Source organism: Crotalus tigris, unplaced genomic scaffold, assembly GCF_016545835.1.
Source record: "Crotalus tigris isolate CLP2741 ecotype Arizona unplaced genomic scaffold, ASM1654583v1 scf7180000018940.2059657, whole genome shotgun sequence".
Lineage (NCBI taxonomy): Eukaryota > Metazoa > Chordata > Lepidosauria > Squamata > Viperidae > Crotalus > Crotalus tigris.
In genome coordinates, this window is record NW_024097284.1 from 1,124,122 (window position 1) to 1,145,755 (window position 21,634).

General features: G+C 41.8%; 1 protein-coding gene across 2 annotated transcripts in view; it reads left to right on the forward strand.

Moving 5' to 3' along the window:
* Positions 1 to 21,634, forward strand: part of GPR158 (G protein-coupled receptor 158) — a 176,377-nt gene that overhangs the window by 60,902 nt on the left and 93,841 nt on the right. The window lies entirely within an intron of this gene.

Genomic DNA, 21,634 nt, shown 5'->3' on the forward strand with positions numbered 1-21,634 from the left:
TAGTTTATCCATGTATCTTTGTCGCTTTAATTGGTGTCAAAAACCTTTGTTAATTTTTGGTCATTTTTTGCTTTTTTCCCATTCCCAAAACCTTCCCCTCATATCAAAATGGCCACCTCATGTTTTAGACTAAAACTCCTAATCTTTGAAATCAATTCCCAATTTAATTTTCTAATGCTTAAGCCTTGAAAGACAGGAATTTCTCAGGAATTTATAAAGTCAGATTCATTCTAAACAATTGCTATACCTGTTGAGTCCGTCGCGAAATGGTAAGACACGAGAAGCAGTTGTAGTTCTCAGGAAACCTTTATTCTTCAGTTCAGCTTACATTGGAATATGGCGGCAACACCCAAACTCTCGGCCTCCTTTTATAGGCCTTCCCCGGGTCAATCTGCTACTTTTGGCGCGCCAGCACCCGCGCATGCGCACACGTACTGGCGACAGCCTGTCTGGTCCCGGGCAGCTTGCATCTGCCCGGGACCGCCTGCAATGCCCCGAGCCTGCTTGCAAGGCTCAAGACATAACACCCCTTTCCCCCGGGCTAAAACTACGACCAATGCCATAATAATACACAACCCACTCTTAGTACAATGTTCTGCTCCCCCAATGTTCGGAGTTCCCCCCGTTTCCATTGCCTTAGTGTTTCTACCCTTCTACTGGCTCTGTTTAGCCAATAGTGTTATGTAATCCTCTAAGTACTTAGGAGATTTCCTTGCTCTCTGTGACCTCCTAAGCTCTGGGTGTCTGACAGGTACCCCCTGACTGAGGGGTGATGTGTGTCTGTTCCCCTTGTTATGCCTTGGTGACTCCCAAGGACTGTGCTCCAATGCCTGGCCTGCTTGCTTGCCCACCGGGCTCGTCAGGCCAGGGATTTTTCCAGTGTATGACCTGGTTGTCCCGCCTAGCTGTAGGCTCTCTGGCCCTTCTAAGTGACTGTCACTGTTGGGCGTTTCTGTAGAACCTCCTAGGTCCGTCCAAGACCTGTGTGAGACAGAAGGAGGCAGTCTGTCCGGATGCAACCGGTGAAGCTTGGTAGTCAGTTTGCGCCCCCAACGAAGTTCAGCTGGGCTTCTCCCTGTAGAAGTGGACAGTGTGGTGCGATAAGAAAGGAGAAAGTCAGCCAACCTGTGATGCCAGTCCCCATAGGTGAGCCTCTTCAAGGCGTCCTTGTGATGCGAACCATGCATTCAGCCATACCGTTGGTGGACGGGTGGAAAGGTACAGAAGTGGCATGACGAATCATGTTAGCCTGCAAGAAAGCTTGGAATTCAGAGGATGTGAATTGAGGGCCGTTGTCAGACACAATGACGTCTGGGAGCCCGTGTGCAGCAAAAATCCCCCTCAGTACCTGAATAGTCTTTGCAGTGGTGGTGGAAGAGACAGGTACAACCTCAAGCCATTTTGAATGGCTGTCAATGAGGACCAAGAAGAATTGACCCTGAAAGGGCCCAGCGTAGTCAATGTGCACCCTAGACCATGGAGACTGTGTTTCCTCCCATCTATGCACAGGAGCTTGGGGCATTTCAGGGCGTGAGCGTTGACAAAGGTGGCAAGCATGCACCTTAGCTTCTATGTCTTTGTCTACACCTGGCCACCACAAGTGGCTGCGTGCAAGAGCCTTCATTCGTACAATGCCAGGATGACCCTCGTGGAGGGAATCTAAGACCCTAGTCCTCATTGAGGTGGGAATGACAACTCTGCTTCCCCAAAGCAGACAACCCTGAGAGGTGGACAACTCATTCCTTTTAGACCAGAAACTCTGAAACTCAGGACTAGGACAGTGCTCAGGCCATCCAGACAAAACCCAAGAAAGGACACGTGAGAGTGTGTGATCTGTGCCTGATTCAGTGGCTACATCCCTGGCATTCAGGGGGGACTCGGGCAAGGCTTGAATGGAGAGAATATTGATGGCTGGCGTGGGGTCAGCCTCTATTACCAGCAGGGGTAATCTACTGAGGCCATCAGCATGGCCCATTTCCTTTCCAGGCTTGTGAAGTAGGGAAAAATCATATGCAGACAAAAAGATAGACCACCTGAGCATCCTGGGGGAGATGATTTGTGGAGTTTGTTTACGTGTGGTAAACAGTCCCAACAAAGGCTTATGGTCAGTGAAGACCATGAAATGCCTTCCATACAAAAAAATCATGGAATTTTTTAATTCCAGCAACAACAGCTAAGGCCTCCCTGTCTATTTGAGCATAGTTGTGCTCAGCTGAAGACAATGTCCTGGAGTAATATGCAACAGGAACCTGAGTTCCATCAGCCCTGAGGTGGCTCAGTAAAGCACCCACCCCATAAGAGGAAGCATCACAAGCGATGCACACAGGAAGGACTCACTGAAGTGAGCAAGTACACTGTTAGAAGTGAGTAAGGCCTTGACCTCATTGAAACTAGCCTCATGTGTTTGTGACCACTGCCACACTGCCTGTTTGTCTAATAGCCTGTGAAGAGGCTCAGCTACACTAGCCTTATGTGGAAGAAAGGAATTGTAGAAATTCAGAAGGCCCAGAAAAGCCTGTAGTTCGGCCTTAGACTTTGGCCTAGGGGCTTGCATAATGGCTTTTAGTTTGGATTCAGCAGGATGAATCCCAGCAGCATCAATTTTGAACCCCAGAAACTCAGTAGAAGGTACCCCAATTTTACATTTGTCCTTCTTGAGTTTGAGTCCCGTTTTCCTGAACCTTAACAGGACAGCCCTTAGCCTTTCAGCTAGAATGTGTGTGGAGTCTCCTGCAATTAAGACATCATCAAAATAGGGGTAAACCCCTGGCATACCCCGTAGTGTGTTTTCCATTATGGTTTGGAAAATCCCAGGAGCGACATTTACTCCAAATTGAAGTCTTTTTATCTTGAAAGCCCCTCTGTGGGTCACAATAGTCTGAGCTATAGCAGCGTCATCATCAACAGGCAGCTGTTGATATGCTTGAGCTAGGTCAAGCTTTGCAAAAACGCGCCCCCCTTGAGGGAGGCTAGGATATGACTGACCACAGGAACAGGATAGGCATGTTGCTGCAATGCCTTATTTAGAGTGCATTTGTAATCAGCACAGATGCGAATGTCCCCATTTGCCTTAAGAGGCATGACAATGGGCGTCTCCCATGGACTGGAGTCAACAGGTTCTAGAATTCCTTGTTGGATCAGTTTGTCCAACTCAGTGTCAATTTTACTCTTTAAAGCAAAAGGGACCCTTCTTGCTTTAATTCTAATGGGAGTGACCGTGGGGTCTAACTTTAATGACACAGGGGGTCCTTTGTATGTGCCCAGCTGGGGGCTGAAAACGTCTGCAAATTCTTTGCAGACTTCCTGTAGGTCGAGTGTTTGTAGGCTGTTGAGCCCTGTGACGTGTATCCCCAAGGCCTCAAACCACTCAAGTCCTATGAGACTCGTTCGTTCACCCTCTACTACTAGTAGGTCTAGTGGACCCTCAAAATCCTTATACTGTACGTTAAGGGTGGCCTCCCACTTAACACACACTCTGGAGTTTTGAAAATCCGTTAGCACAATGTCAGAAGGCCTCAACTTGGCCTGGGTTCCGCTGCCGGAACAAATCTTCCTAAATGTGTGCATAGAAATGATCGAAAGTGCAGACCCCGTGTCCAGTTCCATAGTTAATGGAACCCCTTGTAGCTTCACCTTAAGTGACAGCTTTTTCTTAATGGGCTTGTGTGTGCCTGTCCTGTAGATGCTTCTTCGTGAAGCACAAAACCCGACCCTATTCTGCTGGGGACCCTGGTACCTTTCAGGCGCAATTCTTCCTGAGGTTGTACCTTCTGACGGCCCAGGCACACAGCTGCAATGTGTCCTTGTTTTCCGCACTCCCGGCAGATAGCGGAGCGGAACTTGCAGTCGGCTCTCTTGTGGCGACCTCCACAACCAATGCACTTGGGGAGAGCTGAAGAGCTTCCTCTTGATTTTCCTTCCTTTGTGGGGTGGAGACGGTCCACTTCCTCGTCCGGATCCTCCTCGGAGTTTCTTTGGACTTCTTCCTGGTGCACGGATGCGGCATCTGGACTGTTTCTGATCGGCCGCATGTTTTTGATGGTGCCGCCCGCTGCTTCTTCTGCGGTGACCTCTCTCAAGGCATCTTGGACAGACAAGTCCTCCTTGGCGAAAAGTCTCTGTTGCAACTCTCGATGCCTTAGCCCGCACACAAATCAGTCCCTCAGTCGTTCTTCGAGGTCCTTGAACTCGCAATGTTTGGTGGCTTTCCTCAGTGCGGCGATGTACTCCTTGGCCGATTCTCCGGGTCGTTGATCCCTCTGCTCGAAGGTGTGGCACCACGCGATGACGGACATCTTGGGTTGGAAGTGCTCCTTCAGTAACTTCTTTAGATCTGCGTAGCTGACAGACTCTAAAGGAACAGGTGCTGCGAGGTTCTCAGCGATTTCGAATGCGTCTTGACCGCAAACGCACAACAGGGTGGCAGCCTTCAAGCTCTCTTCCCTCACCTGGTTCACTTTGAGGTAGTTTTCCACCCTGGCTACGTAGGACTCCCACCTCTCTGGATGTGAGACGTCGAATTCCGAAAGCCTTCCAATCTTCGCCATTTCGTATCAGGAAGGGTCTATCAACCAGCCTATCCCCGAATGCACGCTGGATTGGCGGGTAGCTGCCGAGTCAACGCCGTTCCTGCCGCTCTGGATTCACTCGGGTAGCTTACACCTTCTCTTCTTCAATGTAAGGCATCCCACCTTTGTCGCCAGTGTTGAGTTCGTCGCGAAATGGTAAGACACGAGAAGCAGTTGTAGTTCTCAGGAAATCTTTATTCTTCAGTTCAGCTTACATTGGAATATGGTGGCAACACTCAAACTCTCGGCCTCCTTTTATAGGCCTTCCCTGGGTCAATCTGCTACTTTTGGCGCGCCAGCACCTGCGCATGCACACACGTACTGGCGACAGCCTGTCTGGTCCCAGGCAGCTTGCACCTGCCCGGGACCGCCTGCAATGCCCCGAGCCTGCTTGCAAGGCTCAGGACATAACAATACCTACTATTAGTAAAAAATTATGGCAAGATTATGGCAGTCCTGATTTATTTGTTTGTTTATTTATTTGTTTATTATTTATATTTCATATTCTTTAACCACCCATTTTCCTTGAATATTCTTTCCCTCTCTTTTCATAAACAGATACAGACACTCAGATATACACATTTGAACCTGTGTATATTGACATTGTGACTGTTATTTGTTCTGCATTTAGATTTAAGTGCACATAAAATAGAAATACTAATATTACTTTTATGTTTATACTCTTTATTCCATCCAGTTGTGTCTGTGAAACTAAGGAAGTCCAAACAGGGAAGGTGGTAATCACAGCATCATAGCATGGAATATAGGCACATGTATAAAAAAGCAGGGCTTTAATCATGATGCTGCAGTCATTATCTTGCTTGTTTGGATAATCCCTGCAGATATTGCTGTGATTGTCACAGTATTGTCATGTTATCTGCTTCAGAATCAATAGGGTCCCACATTTCCTCCCAACCTTCAAACTTTTTAAACCACCATTATTTACTATTTCATTCCATTTTTTTCTATTCTGACTCTCTTCTTAACCTGTCTTTTTGTATTTATGTTACTTCCGTCATCTCTTTCTAGAAAAAGGAATATATAATCTGTTGCCAGTAGAAACATATACCCTTGAAAAATCTAATCCCAAATTTCTTTTTTGGATGGCCTTGTCTTCCTATATGAGAGTCTTCATTTCTCCAGTGGAAAATTCATGTGGATCTATAATCTGAAACCTGTCTGGATGAATTGGAAGGAGACAATAGTAGAAAATATTACCCAAGCATCTTTAATCTACCTGCTTGACTGCCAAGTGGCACAGAATGCTGGATTAAATTATTCTTAGCATGAACCAGCAGGGATGATCTTCTGTTCTTCAATTTACATTCACCATAACAGTGTTCCGTTCTTAGCATGCTGAGTGACATAACTATAGTAATTTGTGTGTTCTTACTTATATTTTGAAAGGGCTATGGGATTGTATAATTAAATGTTTATGATTTAGACTTGATCCTCATGCTGCAATATTTTGCTACTCTGATAAAGATTTTAGCTTTAATTCACTTAATAGGATTGCATTTTCATCTTCTACCACATCTAATTAATACAAGGCCTCATCTAATGCCTCTGTACTATCATCAGTTGCTACCTTAGAACAACACCCTGGTTGCGGCAATCCTTCCATTTGGCATATCTAATTTTTACCTTGTACAGCAAACCATAGTTCTCTGTATCCATGGCAACACATCATCCTTTAATGAGCTATAACTATGAACATGGAATACTTCATTTTGATAAAAAAAATGTGGTGTATTTCCCATGAAAATGATTCAATTATATACCAGGAATTTGATAATTACTATTTTTAGCCTTTTTTTTTTGTCTAAACACGCTCTAATTTCAGTTTCACTTCTCTCTATCTGAACAGTTTTATTTTTGTTTTTCCTGCTTGGAAATGATTCCCAAATTGAATTAATGTTGCCATGCTAATTAAGTTTGGTCGATCAAAGCAGGAGAAATCCATGTAGGATCAATAGAAGTCACTTAATTTGGTAATGGCTTTTTGGAGGGGGGTTAATTTCAATACCTGCTTGTATTGCCATGCCTATTATTGACATCAGAGACTTTCCATTGGTCCAAGTAGTCAATAGGTTGCTTCTTCCTGATTCTGTGTGATAGAGATCTTCAACCAAATATGATAAATGGGTCAACAATTCTGTTCCTTCAGCCTAGAAACTTTCATTTCTGTGTAAAGAATAGAACAAGCAGCAATGCATTATCTGAGAAGAAAAAGAAGCCTCATAACAGATCTGATCATTTGTCTTTTTTCTCCTGCATTGCCTGTTCTGACAGCATCTTACAAAGCCTGAGAAAGAGAGAGATCTTTCCCATCACTTCCAACCTCATTCAGGAGTGGCCAGGATTTGAACTTAAATCTGCATAAACAAATATTCAATACTTATCCACTTATTTTCTCTATTACGGTCACCTTTTGTAAATGACAAGAGTTTTGTTATAAGAAAAAAAAGGTAACCATAGAAAAACTGCCACATGGAGAATTAGTATCCATACATCATATGTATTTTTTCATATTCAGTCATTTACCCATAACATAAAATTGTCCACAGGATTCAACCTGTTGAACTGGTTGATCAGACTATTTGTCTGTTTATCTCTACACTATTTGTGCCAGTATTTTCCAATCTGGCATCCTACTCTCCACCATCTGTTAAGATTGTAACTTATAGAATTACCAGGTAATAGGAAATTTTAGCAATTGTAATCTCAACATACCTGGAACATGTCAAGTTCAGGAAGACTGGTTTTTCAGAGACTGCAGTGATCAACTGGTTCCATCTACTTACATCTGCAATGCCAATTCTATGGTTCAGACCTTTTGCATATCAAAACAAAATCCTTCACTTGAAAGAAATAAAGAGGCTAAATATGATGGCTTTACAAAACTGTCCCCTCCTCATAATGATCAAATTTAGAATAAATTATGTACATCTTTTATATATATTTGGATAGAATTCATTTTGACCAATGGAGTTGCTTTGTGAGTGAGATGGAAAGTCTTCAAATCTGATATACGGTAAATTCCTTGGGACACAAGTGATTTGCTCTTGATATGGGATTCCTTCATCAGCAAATATATGCATTTCAAGCATCATAAATTAGTATTATGCCATATATTTTGAGGCCTTTAATCTCTAGAATTTGTAGATAAGACTTGGAAAGGCCCAAACCAGGGAGAATTGTTCTAATCAATTCTAAACTTGACAGAACAATTCAGGATAAGGTAACTCCAATGTTGCTATGTATAAGAGTATGGTAATTAATGTAAATATCAAACAATTCTTCTGTACTTCATACATAAAGTCTCAGAAATGGAATTTGGGATAAAAGTATTTTTAAAACAATGGCCAAGTGTGAGAAAATTAAATTGTTGGTCCACATTAAATATTATATCAAACCTCAACTTGACTGTTGAATCTGATGTGATGAAGAATTTTCTCTGTTGCTGATGTTGATGTTAGCTTCCAAACCAGACAGCTTTTTGTGTCTAGATTTGTGAAGTAGATAACTAGTTTTTGTCTGGAAGCTGAATAATGGCAACCGGACTTCTTTTGGGTTTTTGTTTTGAAACATTTTGCTGCTTAGCCAAGTAGCTTTTTTAGTCTGAAGAAGTTACTTGTATAAGCAAACCAAAAAAGAAAAGTAGTCCAGTTGCCACGTCTTAACTTTCAGACAACTTTATCTGGATGACTAAGAATCTTCATTGACATAACTAGTTGGTCTTTTGCCATAGGCAGCAAAAGTCTTGGGTCAACTCTGTTTTTCGCAATGAGGGAGGTATGCTTTCAGGTCATCCCATCTTAAGGATATTCACAGGAGGGATTAAAAAAAAAAAGTCAAACTGATGGCTGCACCATGCAACCAAACCCTTGCCTTTTTAATGAAAAAGGGCAGGGTTTCAAACTCATGCATTATCCATGATTATTTTTACCCCTTCTCTGCAGATATCCTTGTGGGGGATCACTACAAATCCCATTTATTCTTAGAGAGAGCATAGTTACCTGTCAGTATGCTCACTTCTCAGCACTCATGGTTAAAACACTCCCAGATGTCTGTGTCACATAAATGTTGGATTCTATCCATATCATTTTCTCCCATAGAAACCTAGGCTATTCTGATACTTTTGTTATTGTTTAACTCTGAAATTTTATGCTACAAAAATAGCATGTTGATCAGGAGGAGGAGACTTGTTTTCCCTAGATAAATGAGTCAGATGCTTTGCAAAGCTAAACATTTGTTGTTTTGATCTGCTCTTTCCTTGGAGTTTGGGGCAGAAGAGCTAACCTGACCAAACTGCCTCCATGCTTACAAGGACGATAAAACTGTGGACTAAAAGAAATATAAATAGATACATTTCAGCTATAATTGTTTGAAAATAGCTTGGCCTTGGTGAATTATATGGAATGGCTGATGCAAAGTACTTTATGACTTCCACCTTCCTATCCAACCTGAGTTGATTAGGAAATTTCAAAGAAGCCATTGTCTGTAGTATTGCCTTAATTTCAAGAGGAATATATTTATTTTCTCCCCGAGGGGAATAATTTATCAGATTAAGAAGAGACATTACTATTATCTATTTTTAGCCGTTATGAAGAGGTATGACCACACTTTGCAGCAGCTTGATGCAGTTGAGAGGACTTATACATATAGCAACATATAGTTTGATGCTCAAGAAAACATCCAGTGAATCCTTTCCCCTCTTAGCATTTTGCCTCTAACTCAGGGAATAAGTTCAGAATACACCAACCACATTACCATGTTATTTTTGGAATCTAATTCTGAAGGGACAAGGAGATGCTTATTTATATGGATGACTTTACCTCAGGCTCTTTTAAAACGTTCACTTGATTGTTCTAAGATGGAAGAATGTAACCTCTTTCACTCTCAATTAGAAAAAATATTGAACAACTATGCCACTTCTCAGGCTCATTCTGATAAGAGGCATTTAAACCACTCAGATATGTGGATTTCATTTTCAGAAATAAAGCAGCATGAAATCTGAAAATTACAAATTATGAAATGTCCTTAGAATGCCATATTTGTCAAAGGGCAGCCACCAGTAATCTTCCCTTCAGAATCCATTGTGTAGATTTGATGGTTTATAGCAGCATTTCTCAACTTTGGCAACTTTAAGATGTATGGACAGCCTTTTGGGTTTGACCTAACCGGTTAAAAGAGCATCTGCATTCTTAGACATGGATGAAATTTAACAGCTCTTCTGGAATGCTGAATTCAGATTTTATAGTACTGGGTTAAAAAATTAGGGGCAAACCTATAGAAGGGTGAATCTTTTCTTTCTTTTTAGCCAGGACTCACTTTTACCCTCTTATCAAATACAGTGTAATTAAAAGTGGTACTATATTTCAATAAAACAGGTAGTCCTCAACTTACAACAGTTCATTTAGTGACTGTTTTAAGTTACAACAGCACTGAAAAAATGACTTATGACCATTTTTCACACTTATGACCATCCCAATGGTCATGTGGTTTACATTTGGATGCTTGGCAACTGGTTCATATTTGTGACAGTTGCAGTGTCATAGGGTCATGTGATCAACTTTTGCAACTTTCTGACAAGCAAAGCAATGGGGAAGCCAGATTTACTTAACAACTGTATTACTAATTTAACAATTTCAGTGATTGACTTAACAAATGTGGCAACAAATGTTGCTTCATACCTGGTACTAAGCTCTTATCATATGAAACCTGCCAAGAAATCTATGTACAAAGGTAATGGCAATGGGAAACATTTATTTCTCTCCTTCCTATTTATCTTCATAAAAACCTAGTGTGGGAGGTAGGCCACAAGATAGCAAAAGGGCTCCTAGTGAGCATCATGAATCACGAGACACTTGAATTTGGACCTCCCTATTCTTAATGTAGTACTCTTGATTCTATATTGCATAGGCTGTGTTCAAGATGAGTATCTAATTTTATTACACATGCAACTTCTAGTCACTATGCAACATACAGAGGAAGTAATGGAGAGAGGTTGCATTATAAAGACCTAATTTCATTTTTTTCTGTTCTGCCATCTGGATGGTATAGCCTTTCTACTGTTGTCACTAAATTTCTGCTTGAGATTGCCTATCCAGAATTCTCATTTGAAGAAAATAATCCCATATATATAATGGGCAAGCCAATTCTGCACCAAAAATAGTAACTGGGATTGTCTTTATTCCACCTTGCAATTTTTGGTGACCCTGGATAATGAACTGCCATGGACTGCTCATTACATTATATTGTCATACTTTTAGAATAAAAATAATTTATCATGATTTAACTTGTAGTAAAACAAAAGGAGATTGCATCTAGAAAATTGGTACCTAAGAGGTGATACATGGTGATTCACTATTTAATCAACTTTTTTTGTCTTATTGAAGCAAATTGTGTCTTTCAGCAATTTAAAAAAATGGTTCTTATTTTTTTTTAAAAAAAGTTGAAGATCCCTCTTTAAAGCAATATCTTTGGCTCAATAGGCATAATAGGACATTTTTTTTAAAAAAAAAAGCCTCTTTGATGCCAGCTAGATACCTTCTTCCAGTGCTTCTGAGTCATCATTATGGCTCTGATTCACAAAGCTTGCTTTTCATGGTGATGAGTCACCCTGAGGTTTTGAGGCAAGAAGATTGCTCTGCTATCTGTTACTATTTTATCTCAGTAGATAGATAAAATGCTCCGAGCCTTATAGTAATAGGAAAGCAGCTGAAATATCTTTTAAGAAGAAAAGTGGGGCAATTTGTGACAAGGTCGTTGGCTCCAGAAAAGGGACAATGTAAATGGTTATTTGATGAAGGACCATCCTTAAGTGGAACCTTCCCTTGTCAGATAATCTCAGGATGGGAAGCTGTTCTAAAGACTAGATAGAAGATGGAGGTTTTGTTGCTTGATTAAGTTCAGATTATATCCAATAGAATCTGCTAATTCATTAGACCAGTATTTCTCAACCTTGGCAGTTTTAAGATGTGTGGACTTCAATTCCCAGAATTCCCAAGCAGCCAATTCTGAGGCTTGAAATCTACACATCTTAAAGTTGCCAAAGTTGAGAAAGACTACACTGGACATTTCTAGATAGAATACATTAAATGCAGGGCCAAACCCTCCACTCTAAATAAAACTCTCTCTCTCTCACCCCTTCATAATATTTAGTAATATTTTTGAGAGGTTCTTGGTTCTCTGAGTTTGGTTGTTTTCTTGCAGACATTGCGTTATCCAGACTATGTAAAGGATAAAGCTACCAAGTTGAGTAATGAAACATCTGCAAGAAAACAACCAAGAAAGTACCAAGAACCAAATAATATTTTTCAAACTCATTTGTTCCCAAAATTTGTTAACAATTTATTTTTAGGAGGGTAAAATTACACAACATAATTTAAGATAAGTTGCATGTAACATTCCATGATAGGTCTAATAGTGATCTGTTGCCATAATCAGGTATTTCTTATGTACACTTAATATAGACATGGACCCTGTGTAAATATTAATAAGCCATTTGAGGAATGTTAATAATTAATAGGTGTTACAATGTGAGAGATTGAGAATGACGTTTGAGTTTGTATACTGCTCTGAAGGTTGGGTTCAGGAAGTAGACATGATTAGGAAGAATAATGGGTGGGACCCAAAAAAGAAAAGGGATAGGCAGATCAAATTTTGTTTTTCAAAAACAAAATATAAATCTGGCACAATTACAATGCGAGTTATCAAATTAGCTCCATTTTTCTCTGCCTTTTTATATACCTGCATTTTCCATTATGAAATATATGGCTGAAAACAATGCTACATTGGATGAAACTGGCACATTTTATATCTGGACAAGTTCCCCAATTTAGGTACAAAACTTCTGCTCACACCCTTACTGCCAGGCAGTTCTTCCTATTTACATTTTTCCTATTCTTATTGATTCCTTCCAATCGGAATTCAACTTCTAGCCAATTAATAACTCTTATTTATGTTGATTGTATGAGAGGGGAAATACAGATATGCATTTTGAGTGGAAGTTCCAAGTTTCCTTGTAATATATAATTTCGGTTAATTCAGCTTCTATTTGAACTTTTATAGTGATGCATTCTTTTGTACTCTTATATATTATTTTCTTTTATTACTTGCTATGTATATATTTTATACATATTTTAGAGAGCCAAAGGAGAACCATATGGGACGGCTCTTTCAGCCGTCTCCTGCGGCTCCCTGTCCATAGCCACCATGTGCAGTCTGAAAAAAAAAGTGGCACTAAAAAAGTTCAACCAACCAATTCAAACTTCTCACGAAGTTTGAATTGATTGGTTGAACTTCTTTGGTTTGTGGGACTGCCAACAAACCTTTTTCTTCTTCGGACTGCATGTGGTGGCAGGAGGAAGAGCCTGGAGGATTGCTGGAAAGGTGGCAGAATCTGGGTAAGGAGCCTCGGGTGGCCAGTCTCGGGATGCCTCTTCCCTACCCGGTGGGTCTCCCCTTGCCCTGCTCCGCCGCCGCCTCTGTTAGTCTGGGGGGGTTGCTGGGGGTCTCTGTAGCTTTCTCTCTTTCGGCCATCTCGCGGGAAGAGGATCTCTGTGGCATCTTTAGTGAGATTCCCCTGCGGTGCCTGCCTGGCCCTTTCCCCACCTGCTGCGCGGCGCCTCTTGGCCATCCTCTCACTGCCGCCTTCACCTCTACCTGTCACGCTGGGTGAAGCTGGAGAGGCGGCGGCGACCAGGCAGCCATGCCCCTTCACCATCTTCCCACTGCCGCCGCTGCCACAAGGCTCTCCACCACCCAGCCCCACCTCATCCCCTTCGCCATCCTCCTGCTGCCTCGGGGCTCTCCACCACCCAGCCCCACCTCGGCCCATCGGTGGCACCTTCCTCGGCCGCTTTTGGGGAACCGCCACCATCGCTGCAGGAAAAGGAGACCTTGAGCTGCGAGGGCGGCAATGGGTAGGGACCCCCCTCATCCCTGCGGTAGCACTCCTCGTTGCCGGCATAGCCGTCCATTGGGCACCCGTGCTGCAGGGAGAGCAGTGTCCCCTTGGCACCCTCCTCTTGCGATGGCAAAGTGGCCGAGGACGCGGCAGGGGCAGCAGCCGGGTCGGGGCGGCAGGGATCCCTGACGATGCTGCAGTGGCCGCCGTGTGCCACCACCAGAGCCGCTGCCTCCCGTCCTGCTCCCCCTCCCTGCCCCTTTGACGCTGTTTGCCTTTCGTTCTGTCTCTCCTCACCTGGAGAGAGAGAGGGAGAGAGGAAGGAGAGAGAAAGAGAAAGAGAGAGGAAAGAGGAAAGAGAGAGAGAGGAAAGAGAAAGAGAGAAAGGAAAAAGAGAGAGAGGAGAGAGAAAAAGAGAGACAAAAGAGAGAAAGAAAGAGAGAGGAAAGAGAGAGGAAAGAGAAAGAGAGAGAGGAAAGAGAGAGAGAGGGAGAGGAAGAGGAAAGAGAAAAAGAGAGGAAAGATAAAAAGAGGGAGAGGAAAGAGAGAGAAAAGAGAGGGAGAGGGAGAGAGAAAGAGAAAGAGAAAGAGAAGAGAGAAAGAGGGAGAGAAAGAGAGAGGGGGAGAGGAAAGAAAGAGAGAAGAGGAGAGGAAAGAGAAAAAGAGAGGAAAGAGAAAGAGAGGGAGAGGAAAGAGTGAGAGAGAGGAAAGAGAAAGAGAGGGAAAAGGAAAGAGAAAAAGAGGAAAGATAGAAAGAGGAAGAGGAAAGAGAGAGGAAAGAGAGGGAGAGAGAGGAAAGAGAGAGAGAGAAAGAGAGAAGAAAGAGAGAGGAAAGAAAGAGAGAAAGAGAAAGAGGAGAGAGAGAAAGAGAGGAAAGAAAGATAGTGAGAGGAAGAGGGAGAGAAAGGGAGAGGAAAGAAAGAGGGAGAGAGGAAAGAGAAAGGGAGGGGGAGAGGAAAGAGAGAAAAAGAAAGGAAAGAGAGTGAGAGAGAGAGGAAGAGCGATAGGGAGAGGAAGAGGAAAGAGAAAAAGAGGAGAGAGAAAGAGAGGCAGAGGGAGAGAGAGGAAAGAGAGAGGAGAGAGAGAGAGAGAGAGAGAGAGAGAGACCCTTTTGACATCTAAAATGAAGATAACACTGCATATATCCTTTTTTACCTTTATTTTATATATACAGTGCTTTTTTTGTAAAAAAAAAAAAAGTGCCGGAACTCACACACGTCATACAACCCACCTTGCCTACCCTACAAGGTTCCATCCAAAAAAGATGCCGTTCTGGGCGTTCTATGACAAAAAAGCCCTGTACACACAGACACACACACACACACACACACACACACACACACACACACACACACTAAAGGTAAAAAAGGATATATGCAGTATTATCTTCATTTTAGATATCAAAAGGGTTTAGATATCCCAGCGTTTTGTTTTCCGTGGGAAATGGGTCCAAGTGGCTCTTTGAGTATTTTGGGTTGCCTACCCCTAGATTTGAAGCAGTAGGTGTGAACTTAAATGGACTCCAGAAGATGGTAGAGGACAGGAAGACCTGGAGGAACGTTGTCCATGGGGTCGCGATGGGTCGGACACGACTTCGCAATTAACAACAACAACAACACCCCTAGATTAGATCAAAGGCCATATGTCAGCTTCAGGATAGAAAACTTCATAGGAAGGCCAAAACTGACTCTCTATCCCTTTTTAATTCAGCATCTGTCTCTGCAATGACCAATAGGATGGCAATGGAAGCCCCAAAGGAGCACAAAAATCCAATTAGCACCCTCTATTCATGTTTCTCAAAACAGAGATCTGCTGTCTGTATTACTGCAGGTAGCTTTCAATCAACTTAACCAACAGCTATCAGATGCCTGTTCCTTCACTGATCAGATCAGTAGCTGTCACTATAACTTATGATAAAATTTTTTTTACAGGTTAAGGAAGTGACGTGGGATCCTGTCTTCCATAGCAGCTTTTCCTCTTCCGATTCCCTCAATGCATTGTTCATCCATTCCCATAATTCCCAGCCATAGTTATCTCTGCTGGTCTTCTATTAATATTTATAAGGTCTAGAAACCACATCATCAGTATGGTGAAACCATCTGCTTTTCTTTCTTCTTGTTATTATGATGATATGACACCAGTACTATTCACATTGATGAAGAAATGGGTAATATTACTTTAGAAAGAAATTTGCCATTAATATATCAATATGATTTCTAGATCTGTTAGCAAAGCAGCAAAGTGTAATAAAGGGACTGATTTCTACATCAAGCCAGCAATGTATGAAGTGGATTTCAGTTAAGTTTATAGGAACCAACATTAACAGAAGATCCTTAGAGTTTATTGGATCTATATGATTAGTACAAAAAAAAAAAGGTGCTTGGGATACATGTGAGGAAGTTGTAATTATGAAGCCCTGTTGAAATTAAGTAAAGCCCCAATTATTTTGTCATCCCAGTAATGTTACAATTATACCTATTTTTTTATACCGCATTATTAATTTCTGCTTTCTGGTGCAATATGCATAATATTTGGGTTTTGTTGCAGTTTTTATATTTCATTCCTCCTTCAAAGGATAACAATAACAACCCTTTTCAGTGGGATGTTCATTATAATGGGCCACCACTCCACTGAGGATTCTTCAAGCACTGGCAGTCATGACACATTCACCTTGTTACAGATATACATATTTTTCTCTGCACACAGATCTACAGAGACACAATGGGAAGAGAAAGCTTAGCATATAATAACAATATTTTGTTATTCATATCATAGGATGAAGGTCATTCATTTTCCTTGGTAGCAGCAGCTGGTGATTATGTTATGGGCTGCTCCTGAAGGCTAATAATTTTGAAAACTATTGACTGCTATAGTGTAGAAGCTCCCCGTCTGTTGGTAGAAGGAAAGGGGTGACATATGTCCTTATAAGTTGGAGAAAAAAATGGCTTTACTTTTTGACACTTGTCAAGATAAAACCTCCACGTTTTGTTTCTCATACATGTTAAGAGAATTGCCTAAAACTGCAAACATATATTCTAATGGGGCTGAGAAATGTGTTTTGTGGAAAGATTGTTTCATAGAAGTACAGAATGACAAACCAATCCACAAAAATGTATCTCTCTTGATTCATGGCTGCCTGAGGTATTTTACTGTTTCTCAAGACTAACGGTTTATTCCTCTGTGGCCTTTTAACTATTTCGTTCTGCTGTGCCTCAGCAAATGGATAATAAAATGTTGTACCAAACAACATTTCCACTTGTTAGCTGTACCCTAACTATTGATTCTTTTCACAAGGGAGACATTGAAAGAAATGCTGTATAATCAGTTGTTTGGATTCCTTCCTGCTCCCCACTTCTATCACCATACTACCTCACAGATAACAGAGAAATTCTTTATAACAGCAGCTTAGTAGTAATTTCAAGAACAGAAAAGTTGAAGTTTATTACTATCAAAGCCAGAGGAAGAACAAAGAAGAGCAAGTCCTGTCCTGAGTGAGGTATACCAGCTTTTTAAACACAGCTGATCCCAGTGCCAGAACGAAAGTCCTAGTACAGACATGTCAAACACAAGGCCCGGGGGCCAGATATGGCCCGCAAAGTGGTTTCATGTGGCCCATGAAGCCATCCTAGAAACAGTGAGGGAACAGCCCCCTCTGCTTTGGCCCTAGCCCAAGCCAGCCGGGAGCCAATGTACAATTTTGTGGTGGCCCTCTATGCTGAAACACATTCAGTCTTAGCTCCATAAGCCCCCCCCGCATGGCCTGAGAGGAACAGTGAGGTTCCTCCAGTGGACCATGCCTTGGTACTTGCCCCAGTCCTACCCCCTTCTGCCAGGGACCCTCAGATCTATCCCACTCCTGCCCACGCCCCCACAGGCATCCTTGATGCAAACGATATAGAGCTGGCCACACCTACCCACTAGGCCACACCCATTCCATCCAAGCCCACCCAGTAGGCCACACCCATCATGGCCACACCCACCCAGCCCCCTGAAGGCAACCGCAATGCTGATGCGGCCCTCAATGAAATTGAGTTTGACACCCCTGTCCTAGTACCTTGGATTAGTTCCTAATTTCAAAAGAAACCTTTCAAAAGGCAATGAAAAGAACCAAAAGAAAAAAGAAAAGAAAGAAAGAAAGAAAGAAAATAAACCACTAAGAAGGGAATCTCTATCAATCATTTTAATGAATTACTTAAAATTGCTTTTTTATAAATAATCCATTCTTTTTATTTCATTGCTGCATCTACTATCTTTAAGGACAAAATTTATATAAATCCATATTTATTATATAAAATATGCATTTTGAAATGACTACACTCTTACGCAGGCAAGCTTCGTTGTAAGCCCTATTGAAATCAGTAAGAACCTACAACTGTTTGAACATTATTAGAATTGGGACCCTTTTTATTTTATATACCATAGTTAGAGTTGGACTGTACATGATATGGAAAAAATATGCAACTCAATTCTTATAATGTTGATTTAGTAGTAGTAATAGTAGTAGTAGTAGTAGTAGTAATAGTAGTAGTAGGCTTCATTGGGCTCAAAGAAATTTAAAATGTCACCAATATTTTTTATGATTTGGTATAGTAAATATTAACTTGTGACATGACAGTTTTTAAGTCCTATTGATTCATGCCAGATTTGAGCACATTCATGTTGCTGTTCCATTGAAACTTAGTGTATCTTCCATGAGAACCTTCATCTCAAGGATTCCTTTTCACTTATACTTGTAAACTCTAGATAATAAAGAATAATTCTAAATTATAACCCATGATATCAGGGGGATGTTGTAACATAAGGTACCTGAACCTTAACAAGATAAAGTGTGTAATGTTATTCTCCTTACAGCATTGGAAAGAAACACAATTAAACATATATGTATGTGTGTAACATAACCATACAGCATGAATAAACGAGATGATACCTCTCCCCTACCAGCCATTTGGAAACCCGCCCTTATTGACAAACGAGTCCCTAACACAAAGAATGACATCAGACCCACACTCACAAAAACCACACAGGATGTCACCACCACACATCCACACAAAAAGCAATCCCAAACCCATACTGATGATGAGGCATGACCACAAACCAGAAGCCAGACCACAGCTGCATCATTAGCCACTTTAAACCCCTCCAATCCATACATAAAGCAAACTGATACCCACCATGAAGATGAGGCATGAGCACGAACATGAAGCCAAACAACAGCAACGCAGCTCACCATTTCACATTCCCCTGCAACTCAGACTAACCTGAGCACAACAAAGCCCCCACCCAAACAGAACACTCTCCCATCCAATCAGAGCACAGCCAACCCCCCATCCAATCAGAGCACAGGCAATCCCCTAACCAATCAGAACACACCTCTACCCAATCAGAACACAGCCAAGCTCCCACCCAATCAGTTTATACCCCCACTGGCAGTTAAAAGGAAGAAACAGCTACGATCACACATTGCTCCTAGAAGCACGAAGCCAAAAACACCAACCTGAAGATGACAAATGGGACTTCGTCGAAACATCACCAAGACACTTCCAATTTTACGTGAGAGAAAACCCGAATAACCAAACACATAGAACACTTTGAAACCCAAGCTCTAGAAAAATCGGATCACAAACCCAAACTCTGGCTCAGATATGTAGACGACACGTTCATAATCTGGCCACATGGGAAAGAAAAACTGGACAACTTTCTCATACACCTCAACAGCCTACACCCCAAAATACAGTTCACCATGGAAACAGAAGCTAATAACCAACTTCCCTTCCTGGATGTCTTAGTCTACAAGAAATCCAATGGCTCCCTAGGACACACCATCTACCAGAAGAAAACACACACAAACCGCTATCTGCACGCTCTCTCTCACCACCACCCAGCACAGATCAACTCCGTAGCCAAGACACTCATCTCTAGAACAAAATGCTTAGCTGACGAACAACACCTAAAAACCGAACTACACAGTCACTAATGTACTTACATCCAATGGATTCCAAACAAATAAGATTACCAAACTAATCCAAAAAGAAACCCCCACTAAAATCCAAGACAGAGAACAAGAAAATGGCAAAACCCTCCTCCCTTACATAAAAGGCACCACAGTCAGAATCAGCAAGATTCTCCATAAACACAACATTAAGACAGCATTCTGCACAAACAGAAAAATATCCACTATCCTAAGAAACCCCAAAGACAAAATTGAATTAGAAAATCAAGGAGTATACGAAATCCCAGGCACTGCTTGTCCCACCACATACATCGGACAAACCAACAGAAGAATAAGTGCACACATTGAAGAACATAAGAACTCAGTCAAAAAAGAGGAACCAACTTCTTCCCTGGTCCAACACCTTAAAATCACAGGACATGAAATTGACTTTAAAAAGACCAGAACTATCGCCAAAACTGAACACTTTAATAACAGAATAATCAGAGAAGCCATCGAGATAGAAAAACGCCCACACAGCATGAACAAACAAGATGATACCTCCCGCCTACCAGCCATTTGGAAACCCGCCCTTATTGACAAACGAGTCCCTAACACAAAGACTGACACCAAACCCACACTCACGAAAACCACACAGGATGTCACCACCACACGTCCACGCAAAAAGCAAACCCAAACCCACACCGATTATGGGTTTAAAGTGGCTAATGATGCAGCTGTGGTCTGGCTTCTGTTTTGTGGTTGTGCCTCACCATCGGTGTGGCTTTGGGTTTGCTTTTTGCGTGGATGTGTGGTGGTGACATCCTGTGTGGTTTTTGTGAGTGTGGGTCTGGTGTCATTTTTTGTGTTAGGGAGTCGTTTGTCAATAAGGGCGGGTTTCCAAATGGCTGGTAGGCGGGAGGTATCATCTTGTTTGTTCATGCTGTGTGGGCGTTTTTCTATCTCGAAGGCTTCTCTGATTATTCTGTTATTAAAATGTTCACTTTTGGCAATGGTTCTGATATTTTTAAAGTCAATTTCATGTCCTGTGGCTTTAAGGTGTTGGATCAGGGAAGATGTTGGTTCTTCTTTTTTGACTGAGTTCTTATGTTCTTCAACTTATTCTTCTGTTGGTTTGTTCGATGTATGTGTTGGGACAAGCAGTGCATGGGATTTCATATACTCCTTGATTTTCTAACTCAATTTTATCTTTGGGGTTTCTTAGGATGGTGGATATTTTTCTGTTTGTGCAGAATGCTATTTTGATGTTGTGTTTATGGAGAATCTTGCTGATTCTGTCTGTGGTGCCTTTTATGTATGGGAGGAGGGCTTTGCCGTTTTCTTGTTCTCTGTCTTGGATTTTAGTGGGGGTTTCTTTTTGGATTAGTTTGGTAATCTTATTTGTTTGGAATCCATTGGATGTTAGTACATTGGTGAGAGTGTGTAGTTCGGTTTTTAGGTGTTGTTCGTCAGCTAAGCGTTTTGTTCTGGAGATGAGTGTCTTGGCTACGGAGTTGATCTGTGCTGGGTGGTGGTGTGAGAGAGCGTGCAGATAGCGGTTTGTGTGTGTTTTCTTCTGGTAGATGGTGTGTCCTAGGGAGCCATTGGATTTCTTATAGACTAAGACATCCAGGAAGGGAAGTTGGTTGTTAGCTTCTGTTTCCATGGTGAACTGTATTTTGGGGTGTAGGCTGTTGAGGTGTGTGAGGAAGTTGTCCAGTTTTTCTTTCCCATGTGGCCAGATTATGAAGGTGTCGTCTACGTATCTGAGCCAGAGTTTGGGTTTGTGATCCGATTTTTCTAGAGCTTGGGTTTCAAAGTGTTCCATGTAGAGGTTGGCAATGACACGTGAGAGGGGTGATCCCATGGGTGCTCCTTCTGTTTGTTTGTATTTTTGTCCCTTATTGATGAAGTATGTGTTGGATAGGCAGTGGTTGGTCATATCTAAGATGTGTTTTGGGGGGTTATATTTGTTTTGGATAGCTGTCAAGGCTTCTTTGATAGGCACTGGGGTGAAGAGGAATATGAAATCGAAGCTCACGAGTAGGTCGCTGGGGTGTAAGTTTTGTTTCTTTATGATCTCTATAAACTGGAATAAGTTTTTTACATGTGAGGTGATGGATTCTGCATAGGGCTGTAGTTTGGCGAGAAATTTGGCTAGGTTTTGTAGAGTTGAGCCTATGGAGCTGACTATGGGTCTGAGTGGGGTTCCTTCTTTGTGTA